Source organism: Salvelinus fontinalis, chromosome 28 (genome assembly GCF_029448725.1).
Source record: "Salvelinus fontinalis isolate EN_2023a chromosome 28, ASM2944872v1, whole genome shotgun sequence".
Lineage (NCBI taxonomy): Eukaryota > Metazoa > Chordata > Actinopteri > Salmoniformes > Salmonidae > Salvelinus > Salvelinus fontinalis.
This window is the reverse complement of record NC_074692.1, coordinates 4,940,986-4,964,282: the sequence shown is the minus strand read 5'-3', so window position 1 is coordinate 4,964,282 and position 23,297 is coordinate 4,940,986.

Genomic DNA, 23,297 nt, shown 5'->3' with positions numbered 1-23,297 from the left:
TAAATAACAGTCTTCAGATTAATGTTCAAGTCACGACACTGCTCTGGCCTCTCGGCAACTTTGTCTGTTCTATATTCACAGCCTCCGGTTTATCTCCCTCCTCAGGTCTCGCTGGACCTGTAACTGCTGCTTTGGTAGGGGCTCACCCTCTCTATCTGCCAGTGTCAACCTTTCTCTTTCCCTCAGGTCTCGCTGACCTCCCTGCTAACTTTCCTGTGCTATCTCCACAGCCTCCCAGCTCCCCCAAATATCACGAATGGACATTTCCTATGGCCAGATATGAGCTCATTCAATAACCTGAGATAGAGTATGTGACATACAAATACTGACTGTATACATCGCATATCTGTGTTTTCTCAGCACATTCAAGATATTAAGCTCTATTGATTCCAGATATGCTTCACTTGGCTGAGGTCCATCTCTGGATCTTGATATGCTGAAAAAAATGACAATTTCTGATGCATTTCGGAGATTTCAGCATATGCTCGATTTGACATGAAATCCATATTTTTACCTTTAATGACCAAATCTTTTTTGAATTCCCTCCGGATATCATACATGGTATGGATGGATATTGACTCATTAGATAGGCCTATGTGGAAATCTTATTTCCTCTATATGATGACAAATACTGACAGTAGGGGTACATGGGATACGTTCTCAGCACATACAATACATGCCAGCAGCATACCACCCTGCATACCACTGCTGGCTTGCTTCTGAAGCTAAGCAGGGTTGGTCCTGGTCAGTCCCTGGATGGGAGACCAGATGCTGCTGGAAGTGGTGTTGGAGGGCCAGTAGGAGGCACTCTTTCCTCTGGTCTAAAAAATATCCCAATGCCCCAGGGCAGTGATTGGGGACACTGTCCTGTATAGGGTGCCGTCTTTCGGATGGGACGTTAAACGGGTGTCCTGACTCTCTGAGGTCATTAAAGATCCCATGGCACTTATCGTAAGAGTAGGGGTGTTAACCCCGGTGTCCTGGCTAAATTCCCAATCTGGCCCTCAAACCATCATGGTCACCTAATAATCCCCAGTTTACAATTGGCTCATTCATCCCCCTCCTTTCCCCTGTAACTATTCCCCAGGTCGTTGCTGCAAATGAGAACGTGTTCTCAGTCAACTTACCTGGTAAAATAACGGTAAAATAAAATAAAAATAAATAAACATATACTCTTGACTGAGGTCCATATCAGGATTTTGATATACTTTTTGATATGCTAAATAAGAACAATTTCCAATGATTATTTTCGTTCTATTCGCTTCCTGCAATCAGACTTTACATACTCATCTTCCACCTACATCCCTTATCATCTCAGCATGTCAGACATCACCGTCTTCAACAAAAAAGAGCTGGGAAGAGCTGTACAATGAGCCCATCCTCCTATAGCTCCCCTCACCAGCCTGCACTGACCCTCAGCCCTTACGAAGCACTCACCTACTTCCTACAGCCCAGACATTCTCAACATGCCTCTCCATCCGATCCACTATTCATCACTGAATCAGGTTCCATCGCGTCGCTAATGGTTCCATTGCCATCTGAGACAAAAACTATCCCTTTGCTGCAGACCAATTCTCCAGACACTCCTTCCGTATAGGAGCTGCATCAATGGCATCTCGACACGGTATCCCAGACACCGTACAACTGCTTGGACACTGGTCCTCTCAAGCCTATCATTCCTTCATCCGCTCTGACATCAACGGCCCACAACATGCTAATCTCTCAGAACCTGCATTAATTCAAGCACAGTCTCATTTCAAGGACACCATCTACCTCACGAACATAATCCTACCCAAACAGCCAAAAGAGGAATTTCTCACCAGCTGAGCCAGGTTCCTCTCAAGGTTTTCCTTCTTCAAAGGAGTTTTTTCCTTGCCAGCGTCACTTCTAATTGATCTCCTGGGGTCTAAGGATGGGTCACTCCGTGGGCATCTTGTCCATACACCTGTACTACCTCAACTATACTGCCAACAATTCAGCACCTGCTGTCCAGAACGATTCAATTCCTCTCCAGGGTCTGACTAACTTGAAGTTCTCTTTTTGGGAATTGCCATCACAACAGCAGGCTAACTACCACAACCTGACAATGTCTACCTGAGAATAACATTTTTGTTTTCACTGAATCTCCGTTTGGAAATTTGGAAACATAGGGTGGAAAATGTTAGATAAATTGGGGTGAGTGCTCATGATTATCTTTATTCTATTTTTCTCATAAAGTGCCTTTGGAAAGTATTCAGACCGTTGACTTTTTCAACAATTTGTTAGCTTACAAGCTTAATCTAAAATTGATTAAATTGTTTTTTTCTCTCTACACACAATACACAATGACGAAGCAAAAACAGGTTCAGAAATGTTTGCTAATTTAAACAAATGGAAATATCACATTTACATAACTATTCAGACCCTTTACTCAGTACTTTGTTCAAGCACCTTTGGCAGCAATTACAGCCTCAAGTCTTATTGGGTATGACACTACAAGCTTGGCAGACCTGTATTTGTGGAGTTTCTCCCATTCTTATCTGTAGGTCCTCTCAAGCTCTGTCAGGTTGGATGGGGAACGTTGCTGCACAGCTATTTTCAGGTCTCTCCAGAGATGTTTGATCAGGTTCAAATCCGGGTTCTGGCTGGGCTACTCAAGAAATTCATAGACTTGTCCCGAAGCCACTCCTGTATTGTCTTGGCTGTGTGCTTAGAGCTGTTGAAATTTTGAAAGGTGAACCGTTCATCTTTGCCTCGATCCTGACTAGTTTCCCAGTCCCTGTTGCTGAAAAACACCCCAACAGCACGATGCTGCCACCACCATGCTTCACCGTAGGGATGGTGCCAGGTTTCCTCCAGACGTGATGCTTGCTATTCAGGCCAAAGAGTTGAATCTTGTTTCATCAGACAAGAGAATCGTGTTTCTCATTGTTTGAGAGTATTTAGGAAGCTTTAGGCAAACTCCAAGCGGTCTGTCATGTGCCTTTTACTGAGGAGTGGCTTCCGTCTGGCCACTACCATAAAGGCCTGATTGGTGATGTGCTGCAGAGATGGTTGACCTTCTGGAAGTTTATCCCATCTCCACAGAGGAACTTTAGTGCTGTCAGTGACCATCAGGTTCTTGATGACCTCCCTGATCAAGGCCCTTCTCCCCCAATTGCTCAGTTTCGCTGGGCGGCCGGCTCTAGGAAGAGTCTTGGTGGTTTCAAACTTCTTCCATTTAAGAATGATGGAGGCCACTGTGTTCTTGGGGACTTTCAATGCGGCATAAATGTTTTGGTACCCTCCCCCAGATCTGTGCCTCGACACCTATTGTCTCGGAGCTCAACGGACAATTCCTTTGACCTCATAGCATGGTTTTTGCTCTGACATGCACTGGCAACTGTGGGACCTAATATAGACAGGTATGCCTTTCCAAATAATTTCCAATAATTGAATTTACCACAGGTGGACTCCAATCATGATCAATGGAAACAGGATGCACCTGACCTAAATTTCGAGTCTCATAGCAAAGGGTCTGAATAACTATGTCAATAAGGTATTTCTGTTTTGTTTTTTTATACATTTGCAAAAATGTTTTCTCTTTGACATTATGGGGTATTGTGTGTATATTGCTGAGGATTGTTTTAATTTAATCAATTTTCTAATAAGGATGTAATGTAACAAAATGTGGAAAAAGTCAAAGGGGCTGAATACTTTCCGAAGAATGTTATGTAGCTTAACAATTGGATTTTGCTATTCAATTGCAGAGTAGCCTGTCCTACTCCCGACCAAAAGCATGTGACTTGTCTGATAATCAATCATTGTGATTTTGTTGAACTGAATCTCTGTCTGTAGTTAATTGATCTCTGGCTGGGCAACTAAGTGTAGGTGTTAGCAAATGTATTAGTTCATCTTTCACTGATCAGAAACATTTAGCATGCAATGTATCCTACATCAAGTTTATTATTTTGCGCCTGACTCACATATCGGCTATAGTACCCTGATATAATCTTTCCACCACTGAGCGGCGAGAGCATGTCCTGTTTTTTCGTAACTTACTTCAAGAAGAATCCATCAACCAATCATTCCTTCATGTCATTGCACATTATAAGAGCAGGTCCGGCGTGAGAACAAATCAGTTGGACGGGCATTTGATTTCTATACGCGGGCCTGTTTTTTTTCATGGGACCTCCTGGTGTTATAGGCTAATATAGACCAGTTTGGGAAAAGCCTTGCATCTGAGTCATTCATTCCTATAAATATAATCAAACGTTTTATTTAAAAAATTAAATAACAAAGCCTAAATAAATAAATAAATAACTATATTTTCTCAATTTGATTTTTCTCCATTTCAATAAATCGCTCAAAAGCCCTATGTTTTGAGTGCCTGTTTTATTCTGAAATTACATTGGATCAGTCTACTTTCGATAGATTGCAAGGCACATTAGCAGGGCAGTCATATAGGGTGTATTTTGTTTGGATGTATCAGCATTAACATATTCCATTGGGTTATGGGCTTCTCCTGATTCTGAGAAGCGCTGCCTGTTGTGGTTTTGTGGATCCTTACTCCCTCGTGTGCACGCCAGCCTATTCGTATCACATTTTGAGACATTTAAATCATCTGAAAAATACAGTTTCGTGGCCACAAATTTCCCTGGCACAGCCAATATTAGAATCCTGACGCTGCTAGTGGCTGCAGCTGCTGCTGCTGAGAGAGACGTAGTAAAAGCTGGGAAGACATGCAGTTCTTGAACCTGAGGGCTTGTTCCACCAGAGGTATGGCTACCTCTTGGGCACTGTTCAAATGCGTCTCTTTCTTTACAAGATATTTGCGAGGGGGCATGTTGTGCCACCCCTTATACATAAGAGGTTTTACAGACTGGATGTCACTGCACCTTCAATGGTGCATACGGTCCTCAGTGTCAGGCCTCTGAGGGGTGATGCTGTTGGGACTATCATGGCTTCGGAGAGCATGTCTGCAATAGGGGAGTTGGCCATATCTCATTGTGAGACATCGAAACAAGTTTTCAAGTAGAACTTAGGGTTACTGTCGTAACCACGGTCGTATGATAATATGAGTGAGATGTCTCACCGCATTTCGCTGCTCGCAAGAGTGCAAGGAAGAGGCATGATTGAGAATGACTAATGGGTGGGTGAGTGGCAACTTATAACGAGGAAAAGAGCTCACCTCACTCGACCTGTCTGTCTCAACAGACGTTGTGTGATTGGTTCTTCCAGGCGTCGGTGATCCGCTAAGTGAATCCCAATGTGATACATCTCATTCATATTATCATGGAAACCTCAGTTATCCATAACAAGGCATGAAGGCCAGTGCCACAGTCTCTGAGGTCATTGTTAGCAAGCAAACTGTTCTGAGGTCCTGGGGTGTGTCAGAGTTGATATCGCAGACCCTCAGGGCGGCTGGGGTGATGACCATTGGGTCCTTTGGCAGCAATATCACTGCCAGACACATTTCACAAGAGGCTTTGACGTGGGGATGCCTATGGCAGTGTCTCTGAGAGGGATAAACATCAGAACCCAGTGCCTGATGCCATTGCGGACCATGGGACACCAGTCATGATAATGTGCGATGTGTTCTCACACGGTCTTAGGCTGGGCCTTCAGTGACAAATGTTTTTTTTTATATGTCATGATAATACAGGGGCGAAATAAGACTCACCGTAAGACATCTCACTATTTCACATATTTGTTAGATATTGTTGACCACATTATTAGGGCCAAAATGTGTCCCCATGATATTTATTTTATAATTCATTTTTTTCAGAAATTCTGTTCTAATATATTGCACCTGAGGTTTTGAATGGATTTCTTGTTTTTGTCTGTACCACTGTTCAGTGATAGTAGCCATGGTGAGGTGATGTATTGTAGTTTAGACACACAGACAGGCCAGCCAGGACTCTGACAGCAGCATTGGGCTTGGTGGGGGGGGGGATGATAGAGCGCAAACATAATACCCTGATTACACAGGGAAGCAGCAGAAACACAGGGAGCCAAGACCGATAGCACCCACACCCACACAGATAACAGCAAGACAACCTGTCCGCCCCCCCCCCCCCCCCCCCCCCCTTCAAGGTGGAGTATCGGTGCAGATAAATAAAGGTCGTTTATAGCAGTGTTCAGTTTTAACAAGGCATACACTGCAAGGATTAGAATCTCCTGTGGCAAGTCAGGCACATTTAGTATGTTTTCGGTTTGTTTGCAGAGCTCACAGAGTAGCGCTAGGGCAAATCCATGCCAGTGTAGGCCAAAAATATTTTTATCTCATTGTTTTGGAAATTCTCACATAGAAACGCATTTGTTTGACAGGCTTTTTACATTTGTATCGCATAACATTTTTGAGAAAATCATGAGAACGTGTCAGTTTTAGGCCCTTTTTAGACCTATACTTTCCTCCTTTAAGACCGTATTATTCACAAACAATACATGATACATCTCGGTGTCATAACACTCCTTATAGTGTAATCTCAAATATGTCTAGATTCTGAAATAAAATGTTCATTAATTTATTAAACATAAATATAAATAGCTCAAAAGTGCACTTTTGGATTTAGCTTATTTTTAGACTCATTGTTTGGAACAATATTCTCTTCAAGCACATCACATTTCCAGAGTGGCTTCTCTAGTCATTTTAATGATATGAAACATTTTATACATACACAGCAACGTTATAGGTCATTAACCAATCACAGCCCTTCTTTAGGATTGCACGTTCAACAAATCACCAGCAGAGGGAGTTCACTTTGAGTACATTTCCCATTCACCGTGTTGTTGGTGCTCATAAAATTGAGTAGAGTACATTGTTCCAAACATTGTCTTAAAATGAACAAAATCAAATCATTTTGAAATATTAATATTTGTTATGTTGAATAAATTAATTTGTCAATGTGTATTTCAGAGTCCAGACATGCTTCGTATGTTAGGGCACACTATACGGAGTATAAAGACACCAAGAGGTTGTCTGTATCATGTACGGTTCATGGATTATAAGGTTTGATGGGAGGCATGGATAGGTCATGATTTTCTCAAAAATGGTTTGATACAAACGTAAAAAGCATGTCAAACATCCTTCCTCCCAATTAAGTTTTTATGTGAGATTTGCCAAAAATATTTCCGGCCTACGCTGGCATGGAATCGCTTGCTATAGGACGTAGAGGTGTGATTATCAGTGCTACAGAGCTTTTTATGAGCGTGGTAGAGCTGGCAAAAGGCAATTGTGCCAAGGTTGTGGAATCTCGGGCCACAGCACACATTTTAAAACGCACAATACACAATGGATATGTAACGTTAGTCAGTGCTCATGCGCAAATAAAAATGTCCAGCCATTCGAAATGCACCTAACATACTGTATTTCTAAATAGATAAATGTTTGCCTGAATTTAACCTTGTCTTAGGTTTTCGGTTAAAATATAGTGTGGCTTTCAAATAGACAAAATGACTGATTCTTGTCTTCATAAAACAAGCTTGCAGTGGAGTTTTGAACAAGTTTGCTAACCAACTAATAAAAAGTACCTGCCACGACTTGGGCCGATTAATTCAAAGGATAAAAATTGAACAATACCAGCAGGACGCCCCCCCCCCCCCCCCCTGTGCTTTCACGGATAAAATATCCCTGCCATTCAGTCAGTACCAAGCCGCACAGTAGGATAACATTATAAAAATGTCATGGTCACCCTCATTAGCAGGGAGAGCAGCTCCTTTGATTGGTTTATGCATGAGGTTTGCAATGGTTTCCATATGGACCACGCTTCATTTTTTAATGAACAGCATTGCATTACCCCGGGCCGAGGTGATCCCAATTTCTCTAAAACCTCAAGTATTTTTCTAGTGTGCTCTACATGTCCAGGATTTCCTTCCATTTGAAGGGATGCAGGGGCGCTGCAGTGTTTTCACTGTAATTCTTTCAGTGCGGCTTGCCTGCCCAGCCATCTCAGTGTAGCGGTGGAGGGGGGATGCCAACCACGATGGGGCCCAGGGCCCAGGGCCCATGGCCACTTCCTCCCCCTCCACACTGCGTTGCAGTTTCCATTACCCCAGTGGAAGGAACAGTAAAGGGGCTGATGCGTGGTCCAGAGGCCTGGACAGGCTGGGCCAGGGTTAGACTGAGAGCTGAGCCACTGCCCGATGACAGCTTGACAGAAACAGAGGCTCAGCAGGATAGTGCTCATTGCACAACTATAGTCAAAACACAAGATGCTACAGACACACTTATGACTTACGGGGTCAAACAATTGTAACTACCCTCTGTGGCATTTATATTTTGATCACGCATTCTACTTTTCAAGCCCTTCCCATGAGCCTCTGTTAAGAAAATGACTCATGCCTACTTTGGCCAGAAAAACATTTAATCCGCCTCCCTCCCTACAGTAGATCACTTTCTTTAGCTTCTTTGTTTGATGTGAGCATGACATACTTGGTTCTGTCACATTGTCAGATGTCAGTCTCGCCGCCCTCAATCAGTGTGACAGTACATAGCCTGAGTATCATGGGTGCCGTGGTACAGGGGGAGGGGTGGGGGGAGGGATCGCAAGGGGTACGCTGGGGGCCAGAGCAACACCATGTCAGAGCGTTAGCAGACGATGTCCATTTCAGATACGTTCATTCAAACAGTCAGACCAGCCATGAAACCATTTCCTCCCACCATACCCCTCTCTTTCTCTCCCTCTGCCTGCCTCTTTCTCGCCCTCTCTCTCTTTGAAGTTACAGCTTTATCTGAGATATGGATGTCCTGTGTGTGGTTAGCCTATCAGCAATGGTGGTCACGCGGGCAACAAAAGGATACGATGTGTGTGGGCATGGCAGCACTGTGTTGAGTGTATCTACACCCTGCAGGTTTTCTCCTCTATGTCAAAGAGGAGACTACAGCTACACTAAGTTCTGTCTTATGGATATTAAGATGCTTCTTTATTTTTGTCAAAGTGGAATGGATCGATAGCGACTCATAGCGGAACAACATATTCAAAATGAAACACATTAATATGCAGTATGGAAATGTAGACACTTAGACAATATTTTGCTATAAATATTCACCTCTGTGGAAACACTTTGTCCTCTCTTTGCCAAAGGCCAGGGATTCAAGTACAGAAAGCTTTAGAATCTATATCCATTGAAGTCTGGCTCACTTGGGTATCTTATTATTCACCATCAATCAATGCAGTCTTATCCTCAGTCTGTCTACGTTCACGTCAAACCTACATTTTATGGAATAAAAGCTCTTCGAGTCACAAGAGCTCGGTGAATTGTTCCTTGTCACAAGGCGAAGCCAGCCACCATAGTTCAGTATGATGGTGAGTCACAGAGTGACAATGTACAGTGCTGCTAAGATAGCTCCTCTCTCCCAGACACTGAGCAGCTCCCCGTGGCCTGTTTGTGCTGGTCTCGCTTCTGTTGTTCTACCCCAAGCCTGGCTCCTAACCCACTACACTGTCTGTTAGATTAATCAGCTCAGCCAATGGCCCCAACGGGGCTAGTATTTTACCATTATCATCTACATACCGCAGCACGTTGGAATTGAGTAGGAGGAACCAATGCTATGCACCGGATGTTTCCAGATTGGCGGCTAAGCTTAATGCACATAAAATTGCCTCCTCGATGGTGTCGTTTATTTCCACCTCTTATGCATGGTTTGGTTGAAGACCCTTTCATTTTCTTTTGTGATGCGGCAGGTTAGGGGCGGAGATCGAAATGGTAAACGACAGAGTGCTAGCATGATTAAATATCATTGCTATCATTGGTAGCAATGATATTAAATAAATATAGAAATGACTGAGCCTAGTGTAATTGCCCATTAGACTGGAACTTTGCGAGAATATGAGATCTCCCCAACAAAGCCTCATTCTGTAGCTTTCAAAACGGAGGGGAATCATGTACAGTATGGAAATTCTGACGACTTCGTGTGAAGATATGAATAGTAGGGCCATAATAGTTGTGGCTTTGCTTGAAGGATCCCTTTTTAACTCACTGGTTAGAGCGTTTTCAAATGGCTTTAGCTGTCCCGCCACTGTCAGAAATAACAAAGACAAAAAAGATTACCACCTAGTTTCAGTGTTGGGTCAAGTTAATGTGTTTCACAGGTGTAGTCTTGGGGTATTAGGTAATGGTCGGTGGGTAGCGTTCTGTAGGTGCCACCTGGAGAACACTGCTCTCACTCATGGCTTGGTGCTCTGAGTAGGATGTTCCTTGGAACTGAAACACAGAAAACTGGCTAGAGTGTTCGATATAAATACACCACATTGGACAACATGAACTGTTTTGGCATAATTGCTGTGCAGGAACAGCTTGGTTGAGAGAGCACTTGAACAAGCGCTGCATATACTTTTACGAGGGGATTTGGTAAGAACACTTGCACCAGAGAGAGAGAGAGAGGACGCAGAGCAGACAGCATGGTGGTTTGTGTTGTATAGTGAGGGAACACCTGGACTTGATGAGGGCCAGATGTTCAGGCCAGTTAAGCCTGTTCTAAATGGAAAAACAAGGAGGCTGATGGGAAACACAAGCTGGGCCACAAACCAGACAGTATCGGTAATTTTATTCAAATGGATCATTTAGGCTCCCCCATACCAGTGGCACTTGCCAAAAGGCTGGATTTTCTCTGACACGAGCAATACAGGCGACTTCTTTTGGGGCTTTCATGGGCAAGAGGCTAAGCACGTGAACTGTCTAAGAGTGAAGCCAGTTTAATGAGCACAATCCACGGCACTGCTTACAAATTAAGAACATTAGACATTAAGCCATCCTTGTTTCAATGTATTAAAGGATGAGTGCTTTTTTCTTGGCACGGGGAAGACAAGAGCACTACCTGTAGTGAGAGGGGACTACAGATTACATCTGGTCGGTCTAAAAAACACATTAATCTCCCTGCTTGACATACTGTAGCAGTATCCTTAACAGTGCTGATACATACATTGGCTAGTTCTATTCCAAACTAAGGAGGCACCGGGAGACACTTCTGTTCTGATCCGGCAGCGCTTGAAGGGCAGAAATATGAATGTGACGGATTCTCCCTCTCCTGCCTTGCAAAGATTCTGAGCTCAGATGCATGAGCCCCCAGAGGCAAGGTTGTGTGTTGGTATCCACGACAACTCTTTGTGTGTTGGTATTTAAAATGTCATTCTTACTTTCAATAAAACAAGCACCTTTGGTTGGGTAAACACCTGGTGGCTCTAAATGAAATATCATAGTGGATAGAATGCCTTTAATCTCCCGCTCTGTATGAGTGACTTGACTGGCTTACATTTTCTTTTTTAACAATTGCATTTCTGGGGAATTACGTGAAATCATTTCAACCTTTGTGATATCAACAGTCCAAAATATGAGAGGAATCAAAGCATTTTCTCTGCTCCTTATTATTGCTGATCCAGTGAACACAAGGTGGCGCACTTATTCTTTCCCACTGTGTTTGTGGGCTCGGAGAGAGACAGACAGACAGACAGACAGACCGAGTGCACAGCAGAGGAGCAGAGCAGTCTGACTCGCTATTGTTCCATCAGATCATAAAGTACAGCGTGTGGAGACACATTGAGCACAATCCACCAATCGAACGCATTTCTCAACAACGAGAACACGTGCCCAGATGCAGGCACGCAGCTGTTGCAAACAAGCAAAAGCTATACCTTTCCACTCACACTCACACTGTTCATGTGACATACAAACACCAACAGCAGTACCATATTCTCTTTCTCGAACACTTGCAGACTTGGCCTAAAAGGTCACCAACACAGAATAACGCACACAGAGCAATCAAATAGACCGAAAAGGCAAGTGCTGAGAAAGTGTAATGAAAGCACGCCATCAGAGGTACAGCTAGCACTACACCTCCCCCTTAACACTTGTTCATCCATGAGGCAGTGAAGGATTTGGAGTCTTACTCCAGTGATTTTTTTCCCCCTCTTCGTGAATTAATTAGTCTCTGCCAAAGCTGGTCACATTTGTCATTCGAATGTATGCTAATGAGGAGCAAGGTCTCGTCGAGGAGCTGATACGCCAGAGCAGCTGGTTTGTCCTTACCGGCCCTAACTGTCCTCCTCCCTCCCTCTTCCATCTCTCTTCCCCTCTCTCGCTTCTCCTCTCTCTTTCTCACCTCCTTTGGATCCACATCTCTTTCTCCCTGTCGTCTTCTCACCCCCCCCCCCCCCTCCTACCTCCTGCTGGTCCGGGCTCCATGACCTGTCACTGGAGAGGGGTCTGCCCGTGTCCCAGGCTGATAAGACAGCTAATTATCCACTGCTTCACAGACTGGGGAAGTGAATTGTGGAACACACATGCACGCACACACAGGCAGGCAGCCAGACAGGCAGGCAACGGACTGCATAGTTATGGGAGACAACACTCTTCACAATCAAAATACAGAGTGCCACACTTCTCATTAAAAAGTGACGGCTTTGACTGACACGATAGTGTTCTAAACACTCTTCCGTAAAACGATTTGGTATTACTATAGAGCCATAGTAATTCCATTATCACCATTTCTTTAAATGTACAAACCAACAAGTCAACTTGCATTAGTAAATGGGAAATGATTTGTCATATATTCATTCCAAAATCTCCAAATGGATATAGTCTGAGGAAATCACTGTAACTGGCGCTCAAGGTTTGGCCTGGCCAGGAAGATTGGAGAAGTTGGTGTTATGCTTCTGTTTAATACATCATTTTTTTTTTTACATGTTATTTAGATGATGAGCGTAGACATTCTGTAGTGTAGGTGCAATTACACTTGCACATCTCTACTATGGCGGTCATGACTTTCCTCAAATGTATGAATGAACGAAATATGGGCCCATTTTAAAAAAACAGCGAGTGTTAAAATCGTGGGGGGAAATGAACGGCAGCGTCTGAAACAAAGGATTTGTATCTGACATAGCAATACACACACAAAAAAACAAGTCAACCCATTCACCCCTCTCTGCTCTGCAACAGTGGGCTGGTGGAAGTAGAAGTAGCTTGAGAAGTCGGTGGTATATCTTGGCAGTGATTTGAGGGTCTGAGCAGAGCACTCAAATTGAGCCTCCAAGTCTCTCCATTTGGTGGAGTAGACATAAGCACTTTGCAGCTCTCTGTCTGTAATTTTCGAACGCATTGCTGGGGAGAAAGTAGCCCACGTATTGCTTTGTGTTGCCTATTCCAGCTTGAACTGGCTGAGACAGTGTATTATTAGACAATCCAGCGAGCAACAGCATTTACTTTCTCTCTGCCTAGTTTTACAGGGTAAAGTGAAATATCTCCCATATTGTATTTTATGTTTGCTGACCTTTCTATCGAAATGAAAAATGTGATTACACGGAAGGCTGTGAATGAACTTTTTACATTCTTTTTCTCAGGATTGAACACAATAGAATGCCATGGTACAGAACTAATAGTTGTTGATTGGCAAGCAGAAAACTGCTTATACACTCATAACCATGAATGACCCATTACTAAAGTTCTCAAATGTTATAGCATGTTTATATGTAGGCCGATAATATCAAATATACCGTGTGTTAAATTCTGTTCATGGTCTTTCATTTACAGTACATAAAGCTTTCAGCTGGTGTTGGTTATTATATGTGAAAGATAATTTCTTACTCATTATACATCAGATTATTCCATAATAACATACAACATATTTGTGAACACAGGCCTATAGGGAGCTGCCTATCTACAATTGAAAGTGTCTCACCACACGCTCCTCTGCTTGTCTTTTGACGTTGATAAACACCCCTAACCACCTAAAACCAACCCGATCTGAGTTGGCTGTAAAGGAGACCATTATGGAAGAATCCCATGTGTCACGATTGTCTTGACTTGGAAGAGAGGACCAAAACGCAGCGTGTGAAAAATACATTCTCTTTTATTAGAGAGACGAACAACGAACGAAACAAAACAACAAACTGACGACCGTGAAGCTATATAAACAAATGGTGCTGACACTGACCACTGACCACTACACAATGACATAGACAATTACCCACAAACACATAATGCCTATGGCTGCATTAAATATGGCTCCCAATCAGAGACAAATGAAAGACAGCTGTCTCTGATTGAGAACCACTCAGGCAACCATAGACATACCTAGACACATTCACTAAACACAAACCCATACACTAAACCCAACACCCCCTTACCCAAGACTAGACAAAAACACAAACATTCCCCATGTCACAGCCTGACCTAACTAAAATAATAAAGAAAACAAAGAATACTAAGGCCAGGGCGTGACACCATGTCTATTATTATGCTAATACTTGAAAATAATAAAACAATGTGTCCTCCTGCTGCTGATCTGTATATCTGTGCCAAGGCTATACGACATGTATAGCCTTGGCACATGTTCTACAGCTGCACCATCGAGAGCATCTTGACTGGTTGCATCACCGCCTGGTAAGGCAACTGCGCGGCCTCCGACCGCAAGGCACTACAGAGGGTAGTGCATACGGCCCAGTACATCACTGTGACCAAGCTTGCTGCCACCCAATCAATCAATCAATCAAATGTCTTTATAAAGCCCTTCTTACATCAGCTGTTGTCACAAAGTGCTGTAACAGAAACCCAGCCTACAACCCCAAACAGCAAGCAATGCAGGTGGAGAAGCATGGTGGCTAGGAAAAACTCCCTAGAAAGGCCAGAACCTAGGAAGAAACTAAGAGAGGAACCAGGCTATGAGGGGTGGCCAGTCCTCTGCTGGCTGTGCTGGGCGGAGATTATAACAGAACATGGCCAAGATGTTCAAATGATCATAGATGACCAGCAGGGTCAAATTATAATCCAGGGTCTCTATACCAGGCGGTGTCAGAGGAAGGCCCTAAAGAATTTCTAAAGACTCCAGACACCCAAGTCATAGACTATTCTCTCTGCTACCGCACGGCAAGCAGTACCGGAGCTCCAAGTCTAGGTCCAAAAGGCTTCTTAACAGTTTCTACCCCCAAGCCATAAGACTCTTGAACAGCTAATTAAATGGCTATCCGGACTATTTGCATTGTCGTCGCACCCCCCCCCCCCCCCCCCCCCCTCCCACCCCCTTTTTTATGCTGCTGCTACTCTCTGTTTATTGTCTATGCTTAGTTACTTTACCTCTACCTACATGTACATATTACCTCATTACCTCAACTAGCCGGTGCCCCCGCACATTGACTCAGTACCGGTACCCCCTGTATATAGCCTCGTTACCGTTATTTTATTGTTGCTCTTTAAATATTTGTTATTTTTCTAATTTATTTTACTCCATTGTATTTTAGTACAGACTTTCTAAACACTAATTTTTCTCAACTGCATTGTTGGTTAAGGGCTTGTAAGTAAGCATTTCACTGTAAGGTCTACATCTGTTGTATTCGGCGGATGTAATAAATAACATTTGATTCAATGTACCCTCTTATTGTGTGCCAAGGCTATACGACATGTACCCTCATGTCCTTGGGGGAAATGTTCAAAATGAGTTGGTTGTAAATTGCACTCTGTTCCATGTGATTTGGGTGATAGAGAAGCCACATATCCTAACACAGGACAATATGCACATCAATTAGTCAAATAGACAAATAATGGAATAAAGTGCATAGCTCATTTTCTTCAGTACAAGTCATGACCTCTTTCTGCGCTTACATGCTGGTGGTATGTTGGTGGTTTGGAGGTCAAACAATCCTCCTACTTAGCTCACAGGTCCATTATGCAGCAGTAGAATCCAGTCTCCATTAGAAGACACTGGCCATGGTCCTGCTCATGCTGCAACAGGGCCTCAGCTTTCACAGGCGCTGAACCTCTTACCTTTTGATTGACTAGGAGGTCAAGGTGTGGTACAGACAAATTCATGCAGGGCTTCTATCTAATTGGCTTCGTGTGGAACGCTAGGAAGACTCCACATTTATACTTTTTCCAGACGTAATCAAGTTACCTCGGAAACTTTGTTTGTCACATCGTTCCCAACACCCTAGAGTGTGTTCAGTAATTTGGCTGAGATGCATACCTCCTACTCAAAGAGGAGTGAAGACTAATGTCATTTTGAGGGGATTATTGTGATCTTTCAACACATCTTTGGAGAGTGAGAAATAAGAGTAAAACAGAGGCTGTCTTCACTTTTTTTTTCTCTTCTCCTTCTTTCACTCTCTCTCATATTCATCCCTCAGAGCACCGAAAGTCATATTATGTGCTTGTCAAGATGGATAAACCCCAAAGCCAAATGTTCAGATGAAAACAAATAACTGGGAGACGTTCATGTAATCGTTTCTGCCAGAGAAAGGCTTTAACAGGAACATAAACACTTTCTGGAGATGTGCCTCCATGTGCTAATTCCCGCATGCTTTTGTTAGCGGCTCATTCAACTTCAGGACCATTTCATACTACACTGTGATGGGATGTCACAAATGGAGACATGCTTAAAACTATTCGCTGACACGCTTTGCAGCACTAAACACATGAAAAATAAGTAGAGGATTCGCCAAAATGCCACCCGCCTCTACATACTGTATCTAAATAAAGATAAATCCTTTCATCATTAAAAAACAACAAGAAAATAAATGAACCCATCAACTTCTATACCCTCATTGACCTTAGTATATTGTTCCAGTATGATTAGACTAAAAAAAACTACAAAACAGAGTGGCCAAAGGAAATGGTACCTTATTACGTCAACAAAGCAAGTGTTCTGTTGTTGTCGCCAGGTCCCGGATGCTTTCTGTCTGTACTTATGGATTTCTCAACTGGGGCTGCATAGGTCTTTTTCACATGAGAAAAGCCCATTGCTGGCACAATTCTCCCACACTTCCTTGCCAGACGAGTTCGCTTTGGCCAACTGTTGCCTTGGTAGTCTTTGGCTGGCCCCCCAAGTAGCCATCGGCCCTCTGACTGATGCCTTGGACAGAGGAAGTGAAGATGCTTAATTAATGAATTGGTTAATGAAAAATTACTTATTTCCTTCATATACATTGTGTCTATTACGGGTTTAACCTTATTCAACCTAGTTATGAAGGGTTTCTTATGCTGTTACTTTGCTATGTTTCCTCATTTAATCTCTGGATATGCACACACATCCACAAGAGAGACACTTTGTTAAAGTATGGAATAGATATTTCATAATGTGAAAATACACACACATGTTCACCTAATCTTTCCATTATAGTATCTTTGATTTGAGCAATGACGCCTCTTTCAGGAAAGGCACTTTGTAAAAGCTTGAGAGAGACCATTTGAGATTGAGAAAGAGATGGCGGAGAGAGAGAGATACATATTGAGAGAAAAAGCTTTAAACTCTCCTCTTTTAAAATATTTAACTGAAAGGACATGCAAGTTTCCCTGATCTTAACAATTTCCCAGAGTTCTTTAGACTTCACTTAGTCTGCATGGACGATGGCCCAAGTCCATTTCTCTCTTGAACCCAGCTCTGAAACCAAACACTCTGTATCATTACTCTCTCAATTAAAACCGTACATCTCTTTCAGCTAAAATGTCACATCGATATCGGCAAATCAAATAAACCTCACATTACTTTTAACGGTAAATCTACAGTTATTTTATGTGTATGTAGTGAAATGGAGCAGCTATCTTCGGCAGTCAGACGTCTACGATGAAAAAAAAAGCCGGTGTGATGTGGTTGAATTCCCGAGCAGTAAAGGAAAACCTTAAAGCCTTGTGGTGGGTAAATCCCAAAGACTAACACGGGTGTTGTTAAAAGGGAGCATTGAGAAGTCAGAGCTTTAGCCTAGCTGTATTTCAAAGTGATGTAATACACACAGAGCGCAAAAGCAACTGGATGAAGGGCTGTGGCCATGACCTCTCTGGCTATGTAACTCATCCCGTTGTAACGAGTCACCAATGTCCTGGGATGAGTCAAACCAGAATACAGACCGAGCAATAAAGGGGATTGAAAATGCATAAGATGGGAAATAGACAACAATATTGGGATATCAATTCAAACTGTAGGAACCTGCAGGGATGATGCCAATTGTGTATGTCTGCAGTTTGGTTTCAACTATGACTAATACAAATATTTCAAAAGAGACTGGAGGACTAATTATGGATGAATTCCATTCTATATTTCTGCTTTGGGAAATATCCCAGTTTTATAGATCAAATAAAAAGCCACCACTCCTCTGACCAGTATTAATTGGTAGTACATTACAATATGTATGGGCAGCATGATATGACCCTGCTTTAGACCTATCAGACGATGGTATGATGACTTCCCATTGAGCTCACCAGCTTGTAGTCCTGAAAAACGGAAACGACCTCTGGGTTGTTCGGACATTCCTATTGGGGAAGTAAAATAAATAGTTATACTATTTGTCACATACGTCGGTGTGGACTTTACCGCGAAACGCTCGCTTACGAGACCTTCCCAAAGAGGCAGAGTAAAAAAAGATCTAATAATAATAATAACAAAAGGAAAAATAGTAACACAAGGAATAAAATACACAAGAATGGAGCTATATACAAGGAGTACCAGCAGCAGATCACTGTGTAGGGGTACAAGGTATTTTGAGGTAAACATGTAGATGAATGCAAGTTGTGTACTGTACGTGAAGGAAATCAAGGGAAAGAATGGGGTTTTGGGATAAACGTTGAAAGCAATGTCTGAGGTCAACAGTTTTAGGAGATCTTCTACATTTTGTTATATGTGATAACTAGGCATGACCTTTATGAATTATGAAGCCTTTATGTGCTTTGTGTGCTTTTTCTCATTACATAAATGCTTTAAAATTCACAAAAATCGATGTTACCTGATGAAGAGCATCTCATAGAACGAAACAAATCAGATCGCCTAAGCCTGTGTTTACCACATACCTTATTTTCGGCGGTTATAAAATGATCTAAGAACACTAGAAAAAAAACATGAATTTAGTGCCTACAAAAATATATCATTAATATTGCTCTCTATTCACAATGGTGAATGGGACTTGATGGGCAAAACATGTATAAAATGATAAAATGCATATAATCACATACAAAACTGAACTTGGATTCTGAAATCATCAATAGTTCCACCAAATTACAAAATGCCACAACATATTATTTACCCTTGCAGCAGTATATGGACAAGGTATGATAGCAATCCATGATTTGGATTTAGTTAATTTTAGCGTTTGTGGCAAAAAATCCACATTTTAGCATTTGTTGCACAAATCCCATTCAAGTCATGGTACCGGTATTAGGATTAATGTTGCTCTCTAAATTCAAATTAATATATCATAAAGTGTATTTGAATTAGAACCCAACATCATTAACTGGAAAATCTGTTATAGTCAAGCAATAACTTGACAATGAGTGAAGTGAGGGGTAAGCAGTGACAAAGGGCCAGCCATGCGAAGGCATGTTGACTGATCAGTGGGCAGAGAGAGAGGGTCTGGGCCAGCTGGCCAGGTTGTGTAGTGGCCTGCCTGGTGTTTATGTTGTGTAGGGGAAGCAGGGCTGGATGGGGCCTTAGAAGCACCAGGCCTCCCCTGGAGCTGGATGCTCCGGCCTAAATGGACCAGATCAATCATGCCTGACGGCCCTGTGACACTGAGTTAAGGTTCTACTGCAGGCCGCCGCGTTTTTGGACACCGTCGCCCCTGGCAATGCTGGCAGACGTATGCCGATCCTTCCGAAGGCTCGCCAAGCAGATGGCCGAGGCAAGGACGCCGATGGCACGCCTCCATCGCACCCCACCCCTGTCTGTCTAGAGGCGGATGGTGAGAGAGGAAAGTAGAGGAAGGATGGATGGAGGACAAATTGTATGTGGTGTGGTTGCCCGGACCGGGCATGGTTAGGGTTGGATCTATAGGTGGTGGTGGTTTGGGGTGTGGAGGAGAGGAGGACGGGGGAGGACAGACGGCTGGTTGTGCAGTATGGTGACATGTCTGAGGTCTGACTGGCACAGCTTCTGACAGAGTGTGTGTCTCCCTTGTGACATTGGCAGCCCTGAGCTTGGTGGTGTCCTGAGACAGACTGGGCATGGCTGAGTCTGCTGAAAGACTGAGAGGCAAGGCTGAAAGAGAAGTTGACCTACATCATGTGGGAAGCTGCCTGTCACAATGTCAACTACATACACTGAAATATTGTACTGATCTACAAATGATTTCGATATGAATCAAGAGTGTATTGATATTTGCACTTTTTTTTTTAAATCAACACGTTTATCCTGTCAAGAGTGTTTGGATATGTTGTTGTTAAAGTGTATTTGACTGTTTATTTGGTAAACAGGCATAATACCACCAAAGATATTTTACAGTATGACCTAATTTTCCATATACCTCCCTTGAAGATTCAACAACCTGGTTCTGAGCCAAACACTGTTCAGCAGACTGACAACTACACCAGATGTGGTCTCATGCAAAGGCAGGTTACGTTTGACATTCTCATATTTGATCTTTAGTTTGGATACATAGGTAGTATGTAATAAGCGATTGGCTTTGCACTCTCAGTACATATTTGAATTGTTTCTGTATTACTTTTCGAAAAGGATGGAGGAATCAACAGGGTTGTTACAGTATTTGATAAGAATGAATCCTCCCATTTCGCCTTGTATGTGAGTGGGAAGGACTGTTGTTTTACAAAGTGCCACATTTCTGAAGCCCCCATACTCTCCACAGTTATCTTCTGGATGGGTGTTATGAAATCTCTGTTGCCTGTTGAAGTAATGATGTTAGTATTCATTTACAATTACATGGAATTGATGGACGAAATTACATGGTGAATTGGACAATGTAGACACCCTTGAAACAGGGGCAAAATAAATGTACAGATACATGTTATTCAATCATTGTACCCACACTGCTCGCGCGCGTCAATGAGCGTCTGCGCAGCTAGGCACTAAAATAGAACATGGTTCTATTTGTGACGATTGATGTGCCGCAGGTCCCGCCTCTGCCATCGCCTCATTGGTTTTTAGGAGCATATACAGTACCCACGTGCCATTTCCTCATTGTTTTTTAGGAGCATATACCCACGCGGGTGAATGAAAGATGAACTTAGGTCCACGCTCCAGTCCAGTTGGTAGTGGTAATGCATCTTAAAGTTTCTTGCCAACCGCCATATAAAGTCCAAAGAAGAAGAAGAAGCCTGGAGGAGGACAGATTACTCGAAACAAACTTTTACCCTTTTATCTGTGGATTGTTTAAAGCCCAGGACAAATTAGCTAGCAGCATAAAGCTAGCTAGCTAAATTGCCATAAATGTTTAATGCTTTTCAACCTGTCTCCAAATGAATATTGTTGGTTCAGAGTTCGTTTTGATATTTCAACCTGCGTGTCCTGATCACGTCTGGTGTGGGTGGGCAAAATCAACATGCGTCCGCGCGCGAGCGAGGGGTCTGGTCAGCATGTAAGGCAGTGTTTACTCAGGCAGACCAATTCTGAACTTGAACGTTTTCAGAGCTGATCTGATTGGTCAAAAGACCAATTAGTGAAAAAAGATCAGAACTGGGCTGCCTGTGTAAACGCAAACCTATGATTTTAGTACCTGGCAAAGCTCTTATGAGCACACCATCAACCTTTATGCTATATTTCTAGCAACTCAACAAGACTGATAAATGAATTGGTACACAATAATATCCTTTTGCTTATCTCATCAAAACCACAAAGAATGTATGAAGAGAAAGAGGTTAATTTGGTTAAATCCTTCAATGGCATACACAATACAAAGGGCATGGAGGGCCTTCCTCTGAAAATATAACACTTTAAGTGTTCACTGCTTAATTTTAATTCTAGTGTACATTTAGCGATGATGATACAACTAAGTATTGATTAATTTTCCTTAAGACCAAAATGGCTTCAAAGGGAGACTGGACCTATGGAAAAGTAGTTAAAGTATCCCTTCTAATAAGCCTGGATAGTGACCAGCAGAGGCCTATGGGTAGAGTCCTATGACACATCCATATATTTATCGGAGTCATCTCGCCCAGGTTTCAGCCCATGCTCTGGACACTGTAACTAATTGGGGCCTTTTTTTTGTGATCGTTCTCCTCTCCAAGCACTTGAAATGTAAACAGAGTGTTATGAAAGTGCCCTTATGGCAATGAGGTAAAAACGCGAGGCCACTCTGGCACTTATCCGGCATGTCTTATAAATAAGTAATAGCCCTGGACATGTAGCGGTTAGTTGTGGTGGAAGCAGGTCCCTGCATCAACCCCACCTCTGTTTGCGTTGTGCATATTTCATAAGATGGTGGTGGGAGTTGGGGTGGAGGGGGGTGGAATAAAAGGCCCCTATACAGGCCCCGCTCTGTTCACTGTCATGGCTCTGCTACTATTAATAATACCAAGTGTCCTCTCTCCTGATAGAAGTCCATGCCGTTTTTCCCCAGCCTTTCTGTATTTGACAACAAAATGAAGCCGCTGTTATAACAATTTAAAACCATGGAGGACACTGCACAGGTTGCTGGGTGTTAGCTTAATGAATTACATGCTGTTTCCTTTATACTGTCCAGCTCACCAGACGATTAATTGGCCTAAGTTGGTATGGGAAAGTACAGTTGGTAATTTATTTCGCTCACAAAATTGCATTTACATATTTAGCATGCACTCTTATCCAGAGTTACAGGACCAAATAGAGTTGAGTGTCTTGCTCCAGATTTTCCACCAAGTCGGCTCGAGGATTAGAGCCAGCGATCTTTCAGTCACTGGCCCTAGTTTGCCTGCAACTCCAAACTGCAACAATCTATTTGCTGACTTATAGGTCATAGTTCATTCAGTGTTTTTCATCATGCATCTTGTTCTGAAAGCAGCGCTGCATAGTGGTCACAAGCTGGCACAGCCACAAAGTCATAAAATCTCATTTTAAACCTAACCCTGATCTCAATCACACTGCTAACCCTAATGCCTAACCCTAACCTTGAATTAAGAACAAAAAGCACATTTTTGTTGTCATTAATTTTTACAATGTAGACAATTTGGACTTTGCAGCTGGCCTTCCTAAAGGGAAATCGATTAGTTCTGCCTCCAGGACAAGACTCATGACAATAAACGTCAACCTACAATAATGCTTTTGTCTTCGTTTTGATAAATCTGATATTCCTTACTCCCCTATGAGAAAAAAAAAAGTGGATTAATGGTAGGGGCTAGAAAAACTATGGAGTCAAGTGAATTAACACCATAGTGGAGGTAATTGAGATCGCTCAGCTACTCTTCAGTCCAATTTAATAGGAGATTCACAATAATCACTCACAGTTTCACAGTTTGCATCAATCAATGCCCTTCATCTGGTCATGACGTCATCCTGTAGGTCATCTCATCTGGATGGATCGGCATCTTGTTTACTGTTTACTCATCACTCAAAAACACACTACATTATTAATGCACAGGAAGGAGGAGGACCCTCAGAGCCATGGTAACTGACAGTTACCGCGCAGATGGCATCATTTCTTATCCTCCAAAAGAGC